We start from the raw sequence: 23818 nt of genomic DNA on the forward strand, positions 1-23818 counted from the left end.
AAAGGTTGGATAGATTGCTAGCACAAATGCCATGGAAATTCAAGGAAGATTATGACTCAGTTGTCAATTTGTGGCACTCTCAGCCAGCTGTACTTTTACCAAAAATATCCACCTAAAAAAGAGGGAGAAAAGAGAGTGTGCCTAAAGGGGAACCTACCCTATAGAAAGAAGAAAGAGAAAAAAAGGAAGGCATCAGTTTTTCCTCTCAGAATTTCTCATTGGAGATCTAGAGACATAAGGAGAGAGGGTAGTAGCTAAGGAACAGGGTAGCAACACAAAGAAGAAGGAGAAGCATTCAACCTTGGGCTTCACAAGATATTGCAGCATTGGAGTTTAGGGTTGGATTGGTGAAAGCTTGCTGAAGTTTTTCCTTCATTACCTTAATTGATTTCTTTGAATTTTAACTACAAAAATATGTTGTTGAATAATACTTTCGTTTTGGATTTTAATTTCCAACTCATGAGCTAATCTCATCGGGTTGGGATTACTGGATGAATCTTCAGTTCAGTTAATAACCAAGGCATTATCCTGATTAGATTTACTATTTCATTGAATTTTCTCTATTTTAAAATGTTTGCATGCAGTCTCTAGACATAGACGAATGTATCCTATATCCATAAACTTGATTTAACTCTTAAAAGGATAGATGAGTTGAATTATAATAGAATAATACAAGCAAGTATTCAAAAGAATACTTGTAGCACTCTAGACATAGAGCTGCGCTTTATACAGAGGAATGAAGAAACATTTTTGGGTATCTTTCTTAAGGCTTATAGACACAGAAAGCATTAGGTAGGGTAGCTTGAAGTCTGACTCTCGAAAGAAGCAGACTACCTTAGATTTAATCAGAATAATTGATTGCTTAAGATTTTTCTATGACATTATTGTTTTATGAGAAAAGAGTCCTAGTAATCCAAACCTTTCCATTCAAACAATGTAGATCCTCTCAACATTTTCCCCGTATCTTTGCCACAATATTTTAAGTTAGTTATTTGATTTTAATATTGCATACATTATTATTCCTCTACAAAATTGTTATTCTGTTTTGCCACAGCCTGATTCATATAGTTTATAGTAATAGCTTAACCAAATTAATCATATCCGATCCCTGAGGGGACAATCTTACTTACCACTTTATTACTTGATTCGACGTGTACATGTGCATATTCACATATTATATTCACACGCGACAAGTTTTTGGCGTTATAGCCAGGGATCGGTAATTTGTTGAAATTTGGTTTTGTTATTTCCTTATATAATTCCATTAGTTTTAACTTTTTTGTTTTTAATTTCTATAGGTTTGTTATTAGTGCATGAGTAGAGGCATTCCTGCTAATGAAGAGTATCCTTTTGACCTAGAGATCGAGAGAACTTTGAGAAGAAAGAGACGAGAATTGCAAGATATGGCTAGGATTGAAAATGATCCAGGTAGGGAAGATACATTACATCTGAATGGGATGTTGATTTGCCTATCCCTCGTATGATGGATGATAAAGAGACCCACTCAAGAGCATGTTATGCCAATTTTTGATGATTTGGATCCAAGAATAATCAGGCCACACGTTTTTAGCTGAGCATTTTGAGTTGAAACTTGTAATGTTTCAGATGCTGCAAATGGTAGGACACTTCAGTGGATTTCCTACTGAATATCCACGACTGCACTTAAAAATTTTCTTGGAAGTCTGTCACTCATTCAGGCAACAAGGTGTTCCTTAAAACTATTTCCATATTAATTAAGAAATCGTGCCAGAGCATGGTTGAATGCTTTACTGCCAGAGACTGTGGCATCGTGGAATGATCTTTGTCAATGGTTTTTGCTACCGTATAACCTCCAAATATGAATGCCAAGTTAATGAATGATATCATATCTTTTTGGCAATCAGAAGATGAAACGTTGTACGAAGCTTGGGAGTGATTGAGGAAATTACTTAGGAAATGTCTGATGCATGGTTTCCAACACTGGACATAGATAGAAATATTTTACAATGGATTAAACATGCATACAAAGATGGTAGTTGATGCATCTACCAATGGTACTTTGCTGGATAAATTATATAATGAAGCATATGAGATTTTGGAACAGATTGCCAGCAATGATTATACCCGACTATGAGAGTGGGGACTAGTAGAAAAGTTGCTAGCACAATGGAGCTTGATGTAATCACTTCATTAACGGCTCAGGTATCGTGTTTATCTAATATGATCAAAACACTGAAGAGACCAGCTGTAGTTCAAGAGGTGAAAATAGTCGAGCTATCATATGTTTATTGTGGGAAAGGTCATGCTTTTGATGAATGCCCATCAAACCTAACCTCAGTGTATTACATGGGGTAATTTCAACTGGAACAATAACCCATATTCCAACACCTACAATCCATCATGGAAGCAACATCCAAACTTCAATTGGAATAATCAAGAAATGTTGAACTCCAATAGTGTTGTTCGATAGAATGCCACTAATGCACCATTTGGTTATAATCAACCCATAGCACGAAAAAATGTTCAACAAAGTTTAGCATCATCTTCTTCATCTATGGAAGCTCTATTGAAGAAATATATGGTCAAAAATGATGTCGTGATCCAGAGTCAAGCTGCATCCCTCAGAGCTCTTGAGAGTAAAGTGGGGCAGATAGCAAATGCTCTAAATTTGAGGCTACAAGGAGATATAACAAGTGATACTAAGAATTTGAAATCACAAGGGAAAGAGCATTGCAAAGTGATCAATCTCAGAAGTAGAACTCAGTTGACTGGCGTTGCTCAAGATGCCACGGTAAGAGAGGATAACTCAAATAAAAACCATGTGAAGATCTTAGAGCCATCTAAAAAGTACACTACAGCTGAAAGGCTAAGTAAAATATTGTTGCAGGAGGATCAAATCGTGTTGGCAACAAGAATGCCACAACAAAACAATATTAGCAACCTAAAGGACGAACACCTCCAGCTTTTGCTCAATAATTCCTTAATTCTAAACAGGATGTTCAGTTCAAAAGATTTTGGGATGTCTTGAAGCAACTCCACATCAACATACTCCTAATAGAAGCTTTGGAACAGATGCTTAATTATATGAAATTTATGAAAGATATATTGTCAAAGAAGTGCAGATTGGGAGAATTTTAGACTGTTGGTCTCATTGAAGGGTGCACAAAAATGTTGATGAATAAGTTACCTCCAAAGTTGAAAGACCGATGGAATTTTTCTATTCCTTATTCAATTGGAAATCATTATTTTCGAAACCAGTTTTATTTTGAAAAACGGGGTTGACTTTTAAAACGAAAATGGAGTCGCCACCAATCTTTTTTCGAGGTGTAATCAGGTCACCTTAAGATTAATCATTTTAATAAAACATTTTGATTTATTAAAATAATGATTTTAATCTACAAAATTCGAGAAAACAGGCTCGACAGTCGGTTATGCATGAGGAAGGATTAGCACCCTCGTAACGCTCAAAAATTGGTACCTAATTTATTAATTAACGTCCTAATGTCGAAAATTTGAAAAGATTTTAAAAGACGATCCTCTTTAAAAACCTGAATAAATCGAATTTGCAGTTAAGACCTCCTTGTCCCGAAGTAATAAGATGTCACATCCAGTAAGTTAGGATACGGCATTTTAACCCTCGAAACTAAGCTTGTCTCATGCATTAAAGGTTAAAAAGGATATTGGGTTATTTGGATAAAAAAATCGAATCCCAGTAAGTTAGGGAACGATTTTCTCAAAGCTCCAAAGTACCGAATATTGCCTTATTTTTAAAAGTTTTCTTTTTTTAAAAATGGGAAAAATTGACGCAATATTAAAAGGATGCGTAAAAACTTTGATAAAAAATGACAATATGAAAATACAAATAAACAATTTATGAAACACATAATGGCAATTATTTAAATACTAGCATCAATAATCAATGACCAATGAATTTAAAACAAAGAGCATAAAATAAAATAAAAAACATAAGGAAAAATAAAATATAAAAAATTTAAAAATAATGAATTTGGAAATGAATAATAAGGGAAAAGAAATTTGAAATCAACAATATACAAATGAATAAATAAATTATATATAAAACAAGTAGGTAATATATGTATAAGTTTGGAATAAATAATATATAAAAAATGAAAATAGGTGATATATAAAGTAACAATATATAAATGAGTTTAAAATAAATATTGTGTAATAAGGAATTTAGAACAAGTTATACACAAAACATCTTAAAATAAATGGTATATAAAATAGATAGTATAAAAGAAATTTGTAATTGATAATATATGGAAAAAAATTAAAGCAAATAATCAAACAATTTAAAATGGATGATTTATAACACGAGTTTTAAAATGTAAACATGTGTGACATAATATTAAAAACAAATAAAGTGTATAATTCCGGAAGAAAATAAAAGAATGATAAGAGTGGTTAAATGAATGAACAATATGTAAATAAGAAAGTTGATGGATAAATAAACGAATAAAAGTAAAAGAATAATTAATAATTAAACAATTAAATGGATAAATAAAAAAGATTCAAAAAACCGCTTAAGTCAGCCTAACTCTCACAATATGAAGATTCAGCGAAATTCCTTCACCAAAATCCAATCAAATGAAAGCAACTTAAAAAGAAACGAAGATGAACGAAGAACAAAATAAGAACAAGCCACAGAAAATAAGAACGCAAGAGAGGGAGAAATTTGAGTGAATGCTCTTAAGAATTATTATTGCTCCAAACTCCAGTCTTTTACAATAAAGGGAGATGCCTCTATTTGTAGTTGAATCTCCCCAAATCCAACGGTACAAATCAATTACATTAACGGCTAAGATTAAAAGGTATCTACAAATTAAATCTCTAAGATTACAAAATCATATATTCTTAGATTGCATATCATATCTAAGATTGCATATCCTTGAAGATTATGTTTCCATATGCGTCAAGCTTGTAGATGGACCTTCAACCTTTTCAACTAATGATATAATTTTGAACTGGACTTAGACTTTGCTTTATTATTTTGGGTTTATTATTTTTTTGAGAGCCCGGGCTAAATTGGCCTATTACAATTTTGTTGGCAAGACATTATGTGATTTAAAAGCGAGTATAAATCTAATTCCTCTGTCTATTTTCAGGAAGTGGGGAATTGGAAAGGCAAGACCTACTACGATTACGTTGCAACTGGATGATCAATGCTACGCACATCCGGAAGGTAAAATTGAGGACGTACTGGTAAGAGTAGATAAGTTTATTTTTTAGATAGATTTCCTTATTTTAGATTGTGAAGCAGACAAAGATGTGCCAATTATTCTTGGAAGAACTTTTCTTGCTACAGGCAGGACTTTAATTTATGTGTAGAAAGATGAAGTGGTCATAAGGATGAATGATTAGTAGGTCACGTTCAATGTATTGAATGCACTGAAATGCACTGATGAGAATGAAGAATGTCGTCCCATTGACTTGATAGCAGTAGAACTGGAGGAAGAATTCACAAGATATTTCCACAGCAATTCTGATAGTGATGAAGATTCATTTGAGTGGTGACCCTTGTGCACTTTGCTGGAGCAAAATAGACCTTTCAATTTTGATAAACAATGCTTGGTAGCTCATGTAAATCTGCATGGAGTTGCTGATGTCAAGGACATGAAAACGGGGGACACATTTAAAGTTAATGAACAACACTTGAAGTACTACTGGGGTGCTCATGTAGAGCAAGACAAACAATCCACTGATCTTCGAGATGTTTAGCTTCAACATTTTGAAAATTCTTTTTAATTTTATTTCATTTTGTCGATTTAAATTTCTCTTAGTTATTTCATTTCCTTTGTTTAATAAACTGCATGAGGGGCAAAGATCGGTGCCGCAGAGTCCGTTGAGACGAATCTTGCCACTGAGGAGAAGGCCACAAACGGACCAGAGGGAGATGAGGAGAAGACTGAATCAGTGCATATTGAGACTGACCATGACGAAGAAGAAGCAAACTTAACTTTTGCACTACCTACGGATGCTACTACCCCTGTCCCACCTCAATCGATTGCGCCAATGACCCAGTAAGATCATGAGATCAATAAGTTAATTTATGATCTCAAAAAATTGGATGATGTGGAAGATGAGGTACCAATCTTTTTGTTGAAAATGATGCAGTGTTACAAGCATGCTACATGAAAATCCACTCGTCCAAATTAAAGTAACAACTATTTCACTCCAAGCTTAATTCATTTTTTATGTTATTTGTTTTTCATTTCATTTTAGCATGCATTCATGATTTTTTTTCTTATCATTTTCTACCCATATATATGTTTGTGCATTCATAATTTTTGTCTATTCATGCATTGTGGACAATGCATCCCTTACGTTTGAGTATGTATTGTGCATATAGGTTGTATTCAAATAGTTGTTCATTCTGTCTTTGACATTCATTTTGCCAAGACACATAAATGTAAAAGAATTGTTACACTATGGTGAGTATATTTTTATCTTATGATGTTCAATGAGGAATTTAATTCTTCGACATTTATAGAAAATTGTGACAGTGAATTCGGTGAGTTTAGCTTAGGATAGTTGCTTGAAAGTTGACCCTTAAAAGTAGATTACACTAATTTAAATTACAATTAGTCTATATTAAGTTTCTTTTGATAAAATTAGATATTCTTGAAGCTAAATTCAGTACAAGGGCAATACTTAATAATGAATAAAGTGTCAATGTTTAAGAAAATTTAAGAAAAAAATGTTATCAAATACTCCAATGCTTAGAATTGCCTAGTAAGTCAGCATCACTTTGTTTTCTTCATCATGCTGTTGGTTAGAAAAGTAAGTTTAAGTAAGAGTGATTCAATAAAAGAAGCAATTTAGGGACACTCCATTATAGTGCTAGGCTAAGTAGCTAAGGGGGTAGTTGTTTGCTCTATCCATCTTCTAAGTGAAAAGCCTTAACTTCATGAGTGAGTATTCAAATTGAGACATGATGGAATACCTAGAAATTTAGTGTATGCTCCACTAAGATTGTCAAGTAAAGAAAATCATGTGACAAGATGAATCCCCTAGTAAAAATACTTGTAATTGAGTTATGCAAGGCCAGATTATTAAAAGGAAACTGAGCTTAGAAAACAAATACACTAAGTACATTAGGAAGTGCTTCCTATAATCGAAATTGGATGAGTAATTAGAAATTTTTATTTTTAGGGAAACAATTTTTTCTTTTTCTTTTTTTTTTTGCTAAACAAGCTTATGAAACTTGAGCAAATTTTTGGAAATAGAAGATTACTGAGATCTAAAGTATAAAATATGCTCTACATAGTCTGACATTACAAAAGGTAGTTATATTGTTGTGGCATTTCATTCTTTCATTCATTCATGCATTCATGCATATTTTTCTTGAAGACAAGCAAAAACTCAGGTTTGAGGGTGTGATAACTCTTGAAAAGAGTTATACTTCAAGCATCTAGACTTGGTCAATTGTTCATACTTGAGTAAATTTAGTTCCATTTTAGGAAATTATATTAGTATTTTTATAACATTGTATTATGAAGCGTAATTTTCATTTTATATTATTGAGAATCACTTATTTTGGAGTGCTGGTATTGGTGGTGGTTATAGAGTTACATGAAGCTGATGTTTTGTGATTCAAGGAGTGATTTGGATACTGTTACTGATGCTCTTTTAAGGGAATTCTCTTTGAAAATGAATTTTGTGACTTTGAAAGTTCATTGTTGCAAATTTGAATTGATGGCTAGTGTGTTAGGAGTGCTTGGTTGGTGTTTCTTTTATTATTCTTATTGTAAGTTTAGGTGTGTGTCTTTGTTGTAAGTTGTTAGTTGTCTTGATCAAGGTACCTGATTGTATTCTCGTAGAAGTACTGTTGTTGATGTTTTCAAAGGAGTTTGTTCTCTGCTACTCATAGTGTTTTTCCTTTTATCACAAAAGTTGATTAAACAAAATCAAAATTTTAAAATGGTGGTATCCTCTATTAAATTCTCAACTATTATTTGGTTAACATAGTCAAAGTTTTTTATCTTCGAGTTTATCATATCACAAAAATGCATGTTCAGTATTTCACATCATTATTTCACAAAAATACACACTTTTCTAAGGTTTTTCATATATTTGGAGGAATCTTGGAGGTTATATCCCCATATTCAGATTCATTTACTAGATATGAGTACTTCGAAGAGTTTGAGTAGCATAGCTGCTACCTATATATGTGTGTTCTTTCCATACCTTTTTTTCTTCGTTAACTATGATTTGTTTCCATCCATTTAGGACAATGCAATAGACTAGATCAAAGAAGCTCCCAAACGTGAGGAAGAGAAGCAAGAGTGAAATCGCCAATCTTCACGGTAAGATTTTACTTCTCTGGTTATTTTTGTATGGAGAAGTTGCTCGGTTCCATTATCCCCTTCATTCCCTCCAGTTACTTGTTCTTAGATCATGCCTTTTGGTTTATGATTCGTCGAAGCATTGCTAAAATTTTCTTAAGTATTTCACTGGTTATTACTTACTTATGTTTCTTGTATGATTATCTCAAGAAATTTGTTAAGATAGATTAATTTTATATTTGATAAACTGATTGTACAAATCAGATGATGACAAATCATCAAAAGTTTTTAAAAATAAATACGAGTGGCTTTATTTTTAAGTATTTGATGACTCAATGGCGATTATACATTATGGGTGCATCATGTTAGATTTTAACACTACAATATATTAGCTTTTATATAAAGTCGAATTTAATAAATAATAATTGAATCAAAACAAAATCATATACAAAATTAAACAAAAACAAAAGAGACCAAAGTCATACTAAACATACAAGGAATTGATCTACAATTATCATGATGCTTATAATGACTAAAAGAACTCTTCAATAAACAAAAACACAATCATGACAATTGTAATACCCAATTTTAGCCCGGGTTCACAAAAAAAAAACCCAAAGTAATATCATTTGGCCGGATCGGAATTGCCCATTACTTGAAAAGGTTGAAGGTCCATCTACAAGCTTATGGAAACATAATCTTCAGGGATATGCAATCTTAGATATGATATGCAATCTTAGATATAATATATAATCTTAGATATGATATGCAATCTTAGATATGATATATAATCTTAGATATGATATGCAATCTTAGAAGATATGATTTTGTAATCTTAGAGATTTAATTTGTAGATACCCTTTAATCTCAGCCGTTGATGTAATTGATCTGTGTACCGTTGGATTTTGGGAGGCTCAACTATAAATAGAGGCCTCTCCCTTCATTGTAAAAGAAATAAAAAAAAAGGAGGAATAAAAAAAGAGAACGATTGGCAGTTTTTTAAAGGTGGCTTACTATTTTTTTCTTTTGATTCTTTTTTACTTATTTACGATTTTAAAAGAAGGGAGAAGGTGATACCACTGCGAATTTTATTTATTTTATTTAGCTCCTCCGCCTTTTAATGTTTTTGTAATTAAGTTTTTTTTATTTTTTTAATTTACCATTTTATTTATTTTTATTTCAATTTGGTCTAATTTGAACAGCGTCGTTTAGAGGAGAAGGGAAAATTGCCCTTCCAGCCCCTCTATGTAATTCGAGCGTTCAATTAAGTCCTCCAGACTTTATTTATTTGCGAATTTACCCCAGATCTTTACTGGCGATCCAATTTAGTCCATTTTCATATTTTCTTTAAAAATCAATATTTTTGATAATGCAATTGTATTCTTTTAATTTTTATTTTATAATTCTCATATGCAATTATTATTATTTTTTATATGTATATTTAAGCATGTATTTATGTTTTTTTATACTAAAATTTTCGCATACTTATATTTTATATACACATGTTTAATTTATTTAATTAATTTTAATATTATATTAATTGTTTAAAACTTATGTATTTTTTTATGTGTACATGTATATTTTTTATTCGCTTATTAATTTATGTTTGCATATTTTTATTATTATCTTGCCTATTTATTTGATATTTTGCACGTCATTATTTTTTTTATTTGTTTATTCATATTATTTCTATGAAATTGTTGTATTTATTATTGATATTTGTTTAAGGGCATTCATTCACATATTCAACATAACATTACCCTATCTCTTATTTAATTTTAAAATAAAATGCTTCAAAATAGAGGTAATACTCGTATTTAGGATTTCTCAAGGAAATTGAGCCCTAACGTATTGGGTTCCGATTTTTTTGAAAATCTAACAATCGAGGGTTTCTCTTTAATAAAAAAAATAAGAACTCATTATTGGGAATTCAACACGTTGTGTCCTAACGTATTGGATGTGACGCATTGATTTCTCGAAATGAATATTTTTTTTAAAAAATAATAAAGGAAATATTCCGAGTTTGGGATTTTAGAGGAATTGTGCCCTAACGTATTGGGCCGCAATTTCTTAAATCTTGAATAAATGGATATTCTTTTACATTTTTTTATTGCACTAGTATTTTACCCTAATTCATTTTTGGGGAAAATTAGAATGTCATGCCCTAACATATTGGGTGTGGTATTTTATTTCTTTGAAATGATAAGGGTCTTAATACGTAACGTTTTGAAGTTTTTGCTAAGGATTATGATTTTCAAATTTTCGACATTAAGACATTAATTAATTAACTAGGTACCAATTTTTGGGCGTAATGAGGGTGCTAATCCATCCTCATACGTAACCGACTCCCGAACCCGTTTTTCTAAAATTTGTAGACCAAAGTCATTTTTAGGTGACCCAATCACACCTTAATAAAAGATTGGTGGCGACTCCCAATTTTCATTTTTAAAAGTCAACAACCTAAAATTTTTGTTTTTCAAAAAAATGGTTTCGACAGCTTGGCGACTCCACTGGGGAACTTAAGAGAGTCGAGCCACAAAGTTGATTAATTCTTGTCTTATAGTCCAGAAAATATTTTTTATAAAAAAACTCATGACATCCTTCATTATCTTCTTGTTTAAATATTGTTTGCATTATACATTCCATGAGCTGAACAATTTTACCCTTTTAAGTGGGAGTGAGAAGCTATACCTTCGTGAGGTTTTCACCTCCGTGTAGGGTAGTGGATTGCTTCCGGGATACATCCGTACCTATGTCTTCGTGAGATTTTCATCTCCGTGCAGCCATAGGGAAATGTATTCCCCTGAACTAAACTCGATCCATATGAGCCTATAATGGGTGAAGATCGAGGAATCTGCTGGTTCGGGTACCTTTGCCCTAGAAGCCGAACTTCATATAGTGAACTTTAGGAATCCACATTAGGTAGAACTATACTAAACCCTAGTAGATATCCTAGTAGGTATTTTACTCTTTCTTGATTATATTCTATGTTTATATTCGATACTGACTTTTTGTGTTTTATTTTGATTGCATGACATGACATTTCATTTCATCATAAAAAAAGAGGTGTTGATTCATGTTCAATTGCTAAATAGAGAGCTTGTCATAAGGAGATGAGTTTCTTGATAAAGTGGATGACAATATGGTTGTCCGAATATGGTCCAAGAACACGTGATAAGAGAAGGATGATAATTTAATGGAAGACTACACGACTATGGCTCCGTTGCCCAAGGATTCAAGATGACAAAATTTATTTGAGAGCTCCTGAACCTTCTTAAAGAGAAGCCAACAAGCATCACGAGGATGAGTGAGCAACAAGTTACGATCTGGATCGAGCAAAAAAGGAGATAGAAGAGACGTTTTTTTAAAAAGTTCATGAGATTTATCTTAATGCTCAAATGAAGAAGAGGATCGAATATCTCCACCTATGAGGGCAAGGCCATATAAATATCCATTTTATGTAAAGATATTTGTTTTCTAGTAAAGTTTTCTAAATGAAATTGAATCAGAATCAACGTCTCTTTATGCATTCATTTCATGCATTCGCATTACATGATATCATAGCATTAAAATTCTTCAAAAATTCTAATTAATTTAAATCACTGCTTAGTTAATCTGGAAACCAACCAGCCTACTAAACACCGCTACGGTACTCGATCGAAAACTAAGGATATGGATCAAAGGATGAAAAGACTAGAACAATCCTAAAAGGAAATGCAGGAGCAACTTCAAAAGAAAATGAATGAGCAGAAAAAATGATAGACAAAATGATGGAATCTCAAGGGAGTATGATGGCTCAGTTAATTCAATGGTTCAACAAAGGAACTGATAAAGGAAAAGGCTTTGTGCTCAATATTGAAGAATGAGACAATGAGGGAACTGTTTATTCCCCAGAACTTACCTCTCAACAAGCGGAGCTATATCCGTGCAAATCCTCCATTACCATCAACCCTCAGGGCAGTGCTGTAACACCAATGAACTTTCAAGCTAGATCAGGCTCTAACCCTGGAGACAACCTTGCTAATCCCGCTATCCCTGACTTCAATGAGACAGTTGAGAAAATGAATGGTGAATTGCCGAAATAGCTCGAAGAAAAGTACAAATGGCTGGAGGAAAACTTAGAGCGATGGAAAGTACAGAGGGCTACCATGGAATTGACGCTAAAGAATTAAGCTTGGTTTCGGATTTAGTATTCCCTTATAAATTCAAAATGCCTGAGTTTGTGAAGTACAATGGAACTAGTAGCCCTGAAGCTCATGTTACCATGTTTTGTAGGCGAATGACTGGGTATGTTAATAATGACCAACTACTGATACATTGTTTCCAGGATAGCTTCGCAGGGGCAGCATCCAAGTGGTGCAATCAATTGAGCCGTACCCAGATTAATTCATGGCGAGATCTAGCACAGGCGTTCTTAAAACAGTACAGCCATGTGACTGACATGGTACGTGATAGAATTACTCTTCTGAACATGAAGAAGAAGCTTGGTGAAAGTTTCAAGCAATACGCACAGAGATGGAGGGAGGTTGCCGTCCAAGTTCAGCCATCTCTTCTAGAAAGAGAGATGACGATGCTTTTCGTTAGTACATTGAAGGCCCCATTCATCACACATATGTTAGGGAGTGCAACAAAAAGCTTTTCTGACATAATCATGAATGGTGAAATGATTGAAAGCACCGTAAGGAGCGGAAAGATTGATGCTGGAGGAAATAACAGAAGGCAAGCCTCAAAAGAAAAGGAAAATGAGGTGAACAGCGTGAATACGTACGACAAATCGATTGCTAATCAACAGAGTTCATCAAGACAAGAATTAGGTGTGAAGCCAGGTACTGAAAAGCTCCAGTTCACGCCAATTCCAATGTCGTACAAAGAGCTGTATCAAAGCTTATTCAATGCGCATGTTGTTTCTCCTTTACATGTGAAGCCTCCACAGCCCCCGTATCCCAAATGGTATGATGCAAGTGCACAATGTGATTATCATGCAGGAATTACGGGGCATTCTATAGAAAATTGCATTACCTTTAAAAAAGTGGTTGAAAGGCTTATTGGTAAGGGCGTTGTCAAATTTGGCGATTTATCCAGTGCAGAAAATCCGCTACCCAATCACATTGATAATGGGGGTGAATGGGATGTACGAAGAAATGTTGAGAGGCGTTCACATCAATGCCATTTTTGAAGATACAATTTGCAAGGTTCCTTGAAGATTTTCTCCCTTATCAACTTAGAAGTGTTCTAAGTAATTGAACTACGGAAGAAATCTCTGTAGTTTTTTAGAGCTTATTTAGAGTAATGTTCAGAAAAATTTTGTTATTTTTAGCCTAAAAATGATAAAAATTCCTTTGCAAAATAAGCTCATGTCTGAACGTCATTATTCTAATAAAATACATCTTTGCATTCATTTTTGAGCCAATATATTTCATAATCATTCTTTTGGATTTTCTTCCACATTCATAATCATATTGTACAAATAATCATTCTTAAATTCATACATTCCTTGTATATTCTTTTGTACTTGCTATAGGTCTCTGGATATCAACGACATGAGTGACGCTACTACAGACTCAGAATCTCCTTTTGAGCGAGACATGTGTTTAGAGCGATCTCATGACTTTGAAGATGACATAGATTGTAGTCTATTTCTGGACCTGTTAAGGATGGTAGAACAAGTCGAGAAACGGATCTTACCCTACAAAGAATCATTGGGATACTTGACTTCTCCATATGTGGGGCATAAAGGTCATTTGGTCAATCTAGCCAAAAGAGTCTGACGATCAGTGATTCATCCTTGTTGTCGTCAATTACTTTACTAAATGGGTGGAATCTGCTTCATATGTCAATGTCACAAAGTCGACAGTTAGCAAATTCGTGAAGAATCAGTATGGAACGCCAAAAGGATCATATCTGACAATGTACTAAACAACAGCACAATATCAAAAGTTTGCAGTCTGTTCATGATTAATAACATATCGCCAAAAAGGGGATGACAAAAAAAAACAAAAAAAAACAAAAAAAACAAAACAAAATCTACCAGGACAATGTCTTTCTCTTGGGTCCATTGCGGTTTTGCCTATTGAAGACAAGATTCTTTCTCTCTGAGTTTTTGGATCCAATACCGATTGAGGAAGAATGTTCAAAGTTATCCCTCATGGTCAAATGCGCCAAAAGTAAATGATGCGAGCTCACAAAAAAGGTCTGCCCTAAAGAATTCCTTGAGAGGGACCTGGTATTGAAGAAGATCCTTCCCATACAAAAAGAACTTCATCCCAAGCTAGAAAGGACCTTATGTGGAAGGCCTTATCCGGAAAAGCATCGACTTTGATCAGAAGGGATAACAAGGACATGCCTAATCTTACGAGTTCAAATTCAATAAAAAATATTTCAAAAAAAAGGAGAGGTCAAGGTGAAAATCCGCAAAGGACGCCTTGAGACCAAAGGAGATTTGAGTTGAAAACCCGAAAAGGGCGGCTCAAATATTGATCAAAATGGGGCATGAGGTGATCAGAGCAACTCGAATCTTGATCAGATTGGGGCATGTGGTGATCTAGTTATATCTGAATCAACAGGAAAGAGTAGGCAAAATCTTGGGGCTTTGGCAGAATATTGTGGATCTCCTAAACACATGTCAAACTCAGAAGGATCTTCAAAAAGTTTGTACAGGGAAGTTCAAGCTGCGATATCTAGGGCACCCAATTTTCATACTATTGAATTTGTTATTCTTGGAATACTTCATTCTTTTTCAAAGATACACATTCCCAATCAATTTCTTTGTTATGTTTTTTTACTATAATTTATTCTTATCCCTTGTTATGACCTTTTTGTAAGCATGTTGCATTGGAATAATGATCAATGGACTAATAAAACTTTCACAAGGAAAGTTTTGCATATTACTCTAAAAGTTTCTAAATAATACAGGAGCCTGAAACAAGGCTATTATTTAGAACGCACCGGGTTTAAAGGTTGGAAATCTGAAAAGGAAGAGTCTAAACTAGGAGTTTCGCGTTGGATTTTGTTGTCAAAAACATTGGTTGAACAAAATAATAAGATGTTGTGTTGATGACAAAGCCTAAATCAACAAGCAAGTAATGATCACCAGGCAATAGAAAGAGGTTACCTCGGGAAGAGAGCCTTCATTTGCACATGAGCCTTTGGTACGACACCCTGGGAATGGTGTAGGAGACTAGAAAGATTTAGATCCTGTATCCTTGAATTTTTGGGTTACAGTGGGAGAACGATGGTATGAATTTTTGCGCCCCAATGGATTAAACTTGAAAGTTCACAGTGGGGGGCAACCTGGCTGAATGTTTCTTCAGAAAAGCCAGTCAAGCAAGAAGGCGTTGTAGCACGCCAGTCACAAAGCCTTAATAAACTTCGAGTAATGACAACCTAAACGGGATCATTCTCAGAAAAATAAAATTTTACATTCATGCAAACACCATTCACACATGTCTAGTTAGGAGCATTTGATGCATTTTGTTCATGCCATCCTAATCATTAGGCATAATTAGGTTCATTATACAGGTCATGTTCCCCAGAGAACAGATCAGTGAAGATAGCAGATCTTGCCTTCCTCCATCGACAGCGAAGCAGATCGAAAACAAAGTCTTGCCTTATTCGGTTGTAGTGGAGCAGGTTAAAGATAGCAGATCTTGCCTTCCTGCATTGACAGTGAAGCAGATCGAAGATGGCGAATTTTACCTCCTTGTGGTTACAGTGGAGTACATTGAAGCCAGTAATTCTACTTCCCTGGACAACAGTGGAATAGATTGAAGATTTCAGATCTTATCTCCCTAAGCAGTAGTGGAGCAGATCGAAGATAACAAATTTTACCTCCCTGTGGTTATAGTGGAGTACATAGAAGCTAGTAATTCTACTTCCCTGGACAACAGTGGAATAGATTGAAGATTTCAGATCTTATCTTCCTAAGCAGTAGTGGAGCAGATCGAAGATGGCGGATTTTACCTCCCTGTGGTTATAGTGGAGTACATTGAAGCCAGTAATTCCACTTCCCTAAACAACAACGGAATAGATTAAAGATTTCAGATCTTATCTCCCTAAGCAGTAGTGGAGCAGATCGAAGATGGCGGATTTTACCTCCCTATGGTTATAGTGGAGTACATTGAAGCTAGTAATTCTACTTCCCTGGACAACAGTGGAATAGATTGAAGATTTCAGGTCTTATCTCCCTAAGCTGTAGTGGAGCAGATCGGAGATGGCGGATTTTACCTCCCTGTGGTTACAGTGGAGTACATTGAAACCAGTAATTCTACTTCCCTCGACAATAGTGGAATAGATTGAAGATTTCAGATCTTATCTCCCTAAGCAGTAGTGGAGCAGATCGGAGATGGCGGGTTTTACCTCCCTGGGGTTACAGTGGAGTACATTGAAGCCAGTAATTCTACTTCCCTGGACAACAGTGGAATAGATTGAAGATTTCAAATCTTATCTCCCTAAGCAGTAGTGGAGCAGATCGAAGATGACGGATTTTACCTCCCTGTGGTTATAGTGGAGTACATTGAAGACAGTAATTCTACTTCCCTGGACAATAGTGGAATAGATTGAAGATTTCAGATCTTATCTCCCTAAGCAGTAGTGGAGCAGATCGAAGTTGGCGGATTTTACCTCCCTGTGGTTACAATGGAGTACATTGAAGCCAGTAATCATATCTCCCTGGTCAGCAGTGGAATAGGTTGAAGATTGTAAGTCCTATCTCCTTGATATTGCAGTGGAGTAGATTGAAGCACCAATTCTTATACATTTGAAGATGCAGTAGGATGGAATGTGGCTGCTTGAAGAAGAAGAGCACTAAGATCCAGCGTGACTGGGCAAAAATTGGCCATTTCTAAAGTCTTTGCTCCGTTCCTGTTACACGACAACGAGCAAAGAGGGGCAGCTGTAATACCCAATTTTAGCCTGGGCTCACAAAAAAAAAACCCAAAGTAATATCATTTGGCTCGATCGGAATTGCCCATTACTTGAAAAGGTTGAAGGTCCATCTACAAGCTTATGGAAACATAATCTTCAGGGATATGCAATCCTAGATATGATATGCAATCTTAGATATAATATATAATCTTAGATATGATATGCAATCTTAGATATGATATATAATCTTAGATATGATATGCAATCTTAGAAGATATGATTTTGTAATCTTAGAGATTTAATTTGTAGATACCCTTTAATCTCAGCCGTTGATGTAATTGATCTGTACCGTTGGATTTGGGGAGGCTCAACTATAAATAGAGGCCTCTCCCTTCATTGTAAAAGAAATGAAAAAAAAGGAGGAATAAAAAAAAAGAACGATTGGTAGTTTTTTAAAGGTGGCTTACTATTTTTTCTTTTGATTGTTTTTTTACTTATTTACAATTTTAAAAAAAGGGAGAAGGTGATACCACTGCGAATTTTATTTATTTTATTTAGCCCCTCCGCCGTTTAATGTTTTAGTAGTTAAGTTTTTTATTTTTTTAATTTAACCTTTTATTTATTTTTATTTCAATTTGGTCTAATTTGAACAGCGCGTTTTAGAGTAGAAGGAAAATTGCCCTTCCAAATTCTCTATGTAATTCGAGGCTCAATTAAGTCCTCCGGACTTTATTTATTTGTGAATTTACCCGGATCTTTCTTGGCGATCCAATTTAGTCCATTTTCATATTTTCTTTAAAATCAATATTTTTGATAATGCAATTGTATTCTTTTAATTTTATTTTATAATTCTCATATGCAATTATTATTATTTTTATATGCATATTTAAGCATGTATTTATGTTTTTTATACTAAAATTTTCGATACTTATATTTTATATACACATGTTTAATTTATTTAATTAATTTTAATATTATATTAATTGTTTAAAACTTATGTATTTTTTTATGTGTACATGTATATTTTTATTCGCTTATTAATTTATGTTTGCATATTTTTATTATTATCTTGCCTATTTATTTGATATTTTGCACGTCATTATTTTGTTTATTTATTTGTTTATTCATATTATTTCTATGAAATTGTTGTATTTATTATTGATATTTGTTTAAGGGCATTCATTCACATATTCAACATAACATTACCCTATCTCTTATTTAATTTTAAAATAAAACGCTTCAAAATAGAGGTAATACTCGTATTTAGGATTTCTCAAGGAAATTGAGCCCTAACGTATTGGGTTCCGATTTTTTGAAAATCTAACAATCGAGGATTTCTCTTTAATAAAAAAAATAAGAACTCATTATTGGGAATTCAACACGTTGTGTCCTAACGTATTGGATGTGACGCATTGATTTCTTGAAATGAATATTTTTAAAAAAATAATAATAAAGGAAATATTCTGAGTTTGGGATTTTAGAGGAATTGTGTCCTAACGTATTGGGCCGCGATTTCTCAAATCTTGAATAAATGGATATTCTTTTACATTTTTTTATTTCACTAGTATTTTGCCCTAATTCATTTTTGGGAAAAATTAGAATGTCGTGCCCTAACGTATTGGGTGTGGTATTTTATTTCTCTGAAATGATAAGGGTCTTAATACGTAACGTTTTTAAGTTTTTGCTAAGGATTACGATTTTCAAATTTTCGACATTAAGACATTAATTAATTAACTAGGTACCAATTTTTGGGCGTAATGAGGGTGCTAATCCTTCCTCATACGTAACCGACTCCCGGACCCGTTTTTCTAACATTTGTAGACCAAAGTCATTTTTAGGTGACCCAATCATACCTTAATAAAAGATTGGTGGAGACTCCCAATTTTCATTTTTAAAAGTCGACAACCTAAAATTTTTGTTTTTCAAAAAAATGGTTTCGACAACAATCACAATGAAATTATTACCATTAAACTATAAGTTTTCAAATGCACTTTTGTTAGTATTTTTTAAAATTTTTTTTATTTTTGATACGTTTCATTTATGTTATATTTAATTTTAGTCTTTAAAAACGTTTTATATTACTTATATTGTTTGATTAAAGATTATAATTAACACTATGAACATATTTTATTTCAAAAAAAAACATTGAACATATTTGTTATTTCATAATTTGCAAATCATTCTACAATATATGTACAAATCATTTTATCCATTTTATCCACTTTTGAATTTCTTACTTCAATTTACTAAGTCAATGAAGTCCTATACTTCTTGCTTAATGTAAATTCTAGATGCAAAAATTTTATCTACAATTGTTTAGATGTTCATCATTAAATTTTCTTTTAAAACAACTATATTTTTGTTCAAGACATTATTATTTGCTAAAAAAGAGTCAATTTTGTTGAATAAAATTTATAAATAAATGAATTTCAAGTTTTTTACTTGCAAAAATAGTTGTTATTTTTATTTTGTGCTTTGCAAAAATTCTTAAAATGTATTGTTCATTTTTCTTTAACAGTGTGTTATTGCTTCCTCTTTTTCTTTGGCTCGCTTGATTGCTTCCTCCACCCACAGCTGAGCCTCTTATATTCACTAAATCACTGTAAGATCTTTGACAATTAAATTCTCTGATTTTGTTTTACTGTTATTGAAATTAGTATTGAAGAAATGTGACCATTTTACTATGATTTGAAGATATGTAACACTTTAATATCTTGTAGTAATGACTCGTCTGCCTTTAATAATACAAAGTGAGAGGTGTAAATGAATTGCTCTTGCATTGACAGTATGGTTGCAAATGTGTACAGTTGCGAGTTGGCTCTTAGTTGCATTAGGTGTCATCCATAGCCTACATACTTATAGACCAAGGATTAGATCATATATTTTAGATTTTTATGCTAAACGAGATTATGTGAAAAGACTTGTATATGCTAGTGATGAAACATGTATTGAACAAGTTAGGATGAATAGAATTACCTTTTCTAAACTATGTGAGATGTTACAAACTTTAGGAGGATTGAAGTCATCAAGGAACATGCTTGTTGATGAGCAAGTGACAATGTTTTTACATATCATTTCTAATCACCTTAAAAATTGAGTTATCAGGCATGACTTTAATAGGTCCGAAGAAACCATTAGCAGATCATTTCACAAAATTTTAAATGTTGTCATATGCTGACAAGATGTGCTATTTAAAAAGAAATAGCCAATTACAACTAATTCTACGTACCCAAGGTGGAAATGGTTCAAGGTATTGGAGTGAGTTCCATATATAGCTCATACATAATTTAGTTCATTTAGATTTAAATATAATAACCTAACCCGAAGTTTTATACATGTGATGTAGAATTGCTTAGGTGCTTTAGATGGAACCCACATCAAGATTAGGGTTCGAACAGTTGATAAGCCTAGATATCGAACATGAAAAGGTGACAGAACAATAAATATGTGAGGGATTTCTCGCGCCTTTTAGAGCACAAAGATATCATTTGAATGACTGGCGCCAGAGTTACCAATCAAGTACGCCAGAAGAAATTTTCAATAAGAAACATGCTTCAGCGCGTAATGTTATTGAAAGATGTTTTGGGATATGAAATCTTAGATGGAGAATACTTAGGAGTCCATCATTCTATCCTGTAAGGGTGCATAATAGAATCATTATTGCATGCTATTTACTCCATAATTTTATTCAAACCTATATGAGTCTTGATTCTATTGAAGCGGAGTTGGGAGAAGGGTTAGCTAGTAATGTGATAGATGAAAATGAATCAAATATCGTAAATATTCATCCATCTAATACATGGGCTACTTGGAGGATGGAACTAGCCAATCAAATGTTCTATGAATGGCAAGCATGTAGAAATTAGTTAGGTTTATTAAAACATAGTAGAAGGTTAATTTGTTTATGTTATTTCATGTATCTAGTTTACAAAAATTTGATGTTGTTTGAATCGTCTTTATGTATTGTACTGAACTTGTTGAATTACAACTTTAATTTATTTTTTTGATTCGTCATGTGTTATAATTTTATAATGTGTCACTCTTTTGATTCATAATATCGAACCTAATTTTAATTTGTGTTTTTTTCTTAAGATAGTTATATCAGGTTTTTTACAATCTAGTGTTTCTTCCCAAAATTCTTAAGGAACCAAAAGGAAATGGGTTCCAGAAGACAATGTTATGTTGGTTGCTTGTATGGTCGACTTGTACAATGTTGGAAGCTATAACGCAGATACGGGATTCAAGGCTGGTTATTTAAATGAGTTGGAAGGAATGTTAGAAAAAGTTTTATCTCATGCTATGTTGATGGCTAAGCCTAATCTTGAATCAAAGATTAGGACATTGAAAAGGGATTGAACAATCGTTTACGACATGCTCAGTGGAAAAGACAATAGCGGCTTTGGTTGGGACGAGCATAGGCAGAAGTTTCTTGCTGAAGATGTTGTGTGGTACTCATATATAAGTTTAAGAATTATTTCCTGTCTTTATTATCTTATTTTGACCAAACTTATATCTAATGTAAATTCCTTCTTTTTTTTATAGAGTCGTAAAGATGTCAGTCAATTCAGACATTGTAGTTTCCCTTATTATGACCAACTTACTTCCATATATACAAAAGATCAAGCCATTGGAAAATATGCTCAAACAACTGCAGATATTGTTGAAGAAATATATGCTGAGGATGTAGCTATTGCAAATAATCTTGAAGAAAGAAACAATTATCGTGGATGTGAAGATGATGTTTTATTGGATGAGATGGATGTCTTGGCTATACAATTGCAACCGCCGAAGCCAAACCAAGATGGTTCCACATCTTTAAAGAATAAAAAAAGATGAATGGTGGAATTGAACAAATTTCTACTTCAATTACTAATGTTGCCATGTTATTGAGGGAAAACATACGAATTGTTGGCCTTGAATTAAGTAGGAGCATTGCCTCTAGGAAAGTGATCCAAGAAAGTGCTCAAAAATTATATCTGACCTTATGCAATGTAAAAGGATTAATTGAGGATGAGCGTTATCATGGGTTGAAAAAAATTCCTGACCATCCAACGCAAATGCTCTTTTTTTCAGTCTACCTTCTTCAGTTCGATTGGAATGGGTGAGAAGATTTCCTTCTGACTATTAAAAACTAAACACAAGAATACTATTATAGCTCTATTCCATTCCATTCAACCAAACAACTGAATTACTGATTACAGCTCTATTCCATTACAACCTTATTCCATTCCCCCCAACCAAACGTAGTGTTAGTAATCCCAACCTTCCCATTCAACATTGTAGATCTTCTCAACTTTTTCTCCATATTTTTACCACATCATTTTAAGTTAGTTATTTGATTTTAATATTTCATACATAATTATTCCCCTACAAATTGTTATTCTATTTTTCCACAGCCTGATCCATATAGTGTATAGTAATAGCTTAATCAAATTCATCCTATCTGATCCCTGAGGAGACGGCCTTACTTACTACTTTATTACAAGATTCAACATGTACACTTGTACATTCGCATATTATATTCACACGCGACAATGTGCCAAGACCTTTGCGAACTGTATTAGTGTCCTGGGTTAAAGCAAGTTGTCACAGAGTTTGTGGCAAAGTGTCTCGTTTGTCAGAAGGTGAAAGTAAAGCATCAGTATCCCTCAAGATTGCTACAACCACTTAAAATTCCAAAGTGGAAGAGGGAGAGGATCACCGTGGACTTTGTTTTAGGCTTGCCCCTAACTTCAACAAAAAAGGATGTGATATCGGTAATTGTGGATCGACTTACAAAGATTTTACACTTCTTAGCAGTTCGTACCAACTATATTCTGCAAAAGCTAGCAGAACTATACATTGTAGATATAGTGTGTCTCCATGGAGTGTTAGTTTCCATTACCTCTGACTGAGATCCTCCATTCATTTCGAGATTCTGAAAGATTTTGCAAGAAGCCTTGGGTTCAAAATTGAATTTTAGCACTGCTTATCATCCATAAAAGAAATGGTTAGTGAGAAAGGGTAATACAGGTACTGGAGGACATGCTGCGAAGCTGTGTGTTGGAGTTCATAAGAAGTTGGGAATATTATTTACCCTTGATAGAGTTCACATATAAAAAAAAATTATCTAGCAAGTATCCAGATGGCACCCTTCGAGGCGTTGTATGGAAGGAAGTGTCAAACCCCCTTGTGTTGGACAGAGTTAGATGAGAAGTGAATGGTTGGACTAGAACTAGTTCGCAAAATAAAAGATAAGGTAGAACTAATATGCGAATGATTGAAGGTTGCTTTAGACAAAAAAAAAGTCATACGCTTACTTAAAATGGCAAGACATTGAGTATCAGGTAGGCGAGCAAGTGTTTCTAAAGGTTTCGCCATAGAAAAAAGTTTTAAGTTTTGGACGAAAGGGGAAATTGAGTCCGCGATTTATTGACCCATATGAGGTGGTCGAAAGGATTAGTCCAATAGCCTATTGACTTAATTTGCAACCAGAACTTGAGTGAATCCATAATGTCTTTCATGTGTCTATGCTAATAAAGTATTGTGTGGACCCGTCCCATGTCGTGACAGTAAATGGTAATGAGGTGCGACCAGATGTAAATTGTGATAAGGAACCAATTGAAATCATAGCTTGCAAGGACAAAGTCTTGTGAAACAAAATAATTCTCTTATTCATGTTGTGGCAAAAC

Source organism: Gossypium raimondii, chromosome 6, assembly GCF_025698545.1.
Source record: "Gossypium raimondii isolate GPD5lz chromosome 6, ASM2569854v1, whole genome shotgun sequence".
Lineage (NCBI taxonomy): Eukaryota > Viridiplantae > Streptophyta > Magnoliopsida > Malvales > Malvaceae > Gossypium > Gossypium raimondii.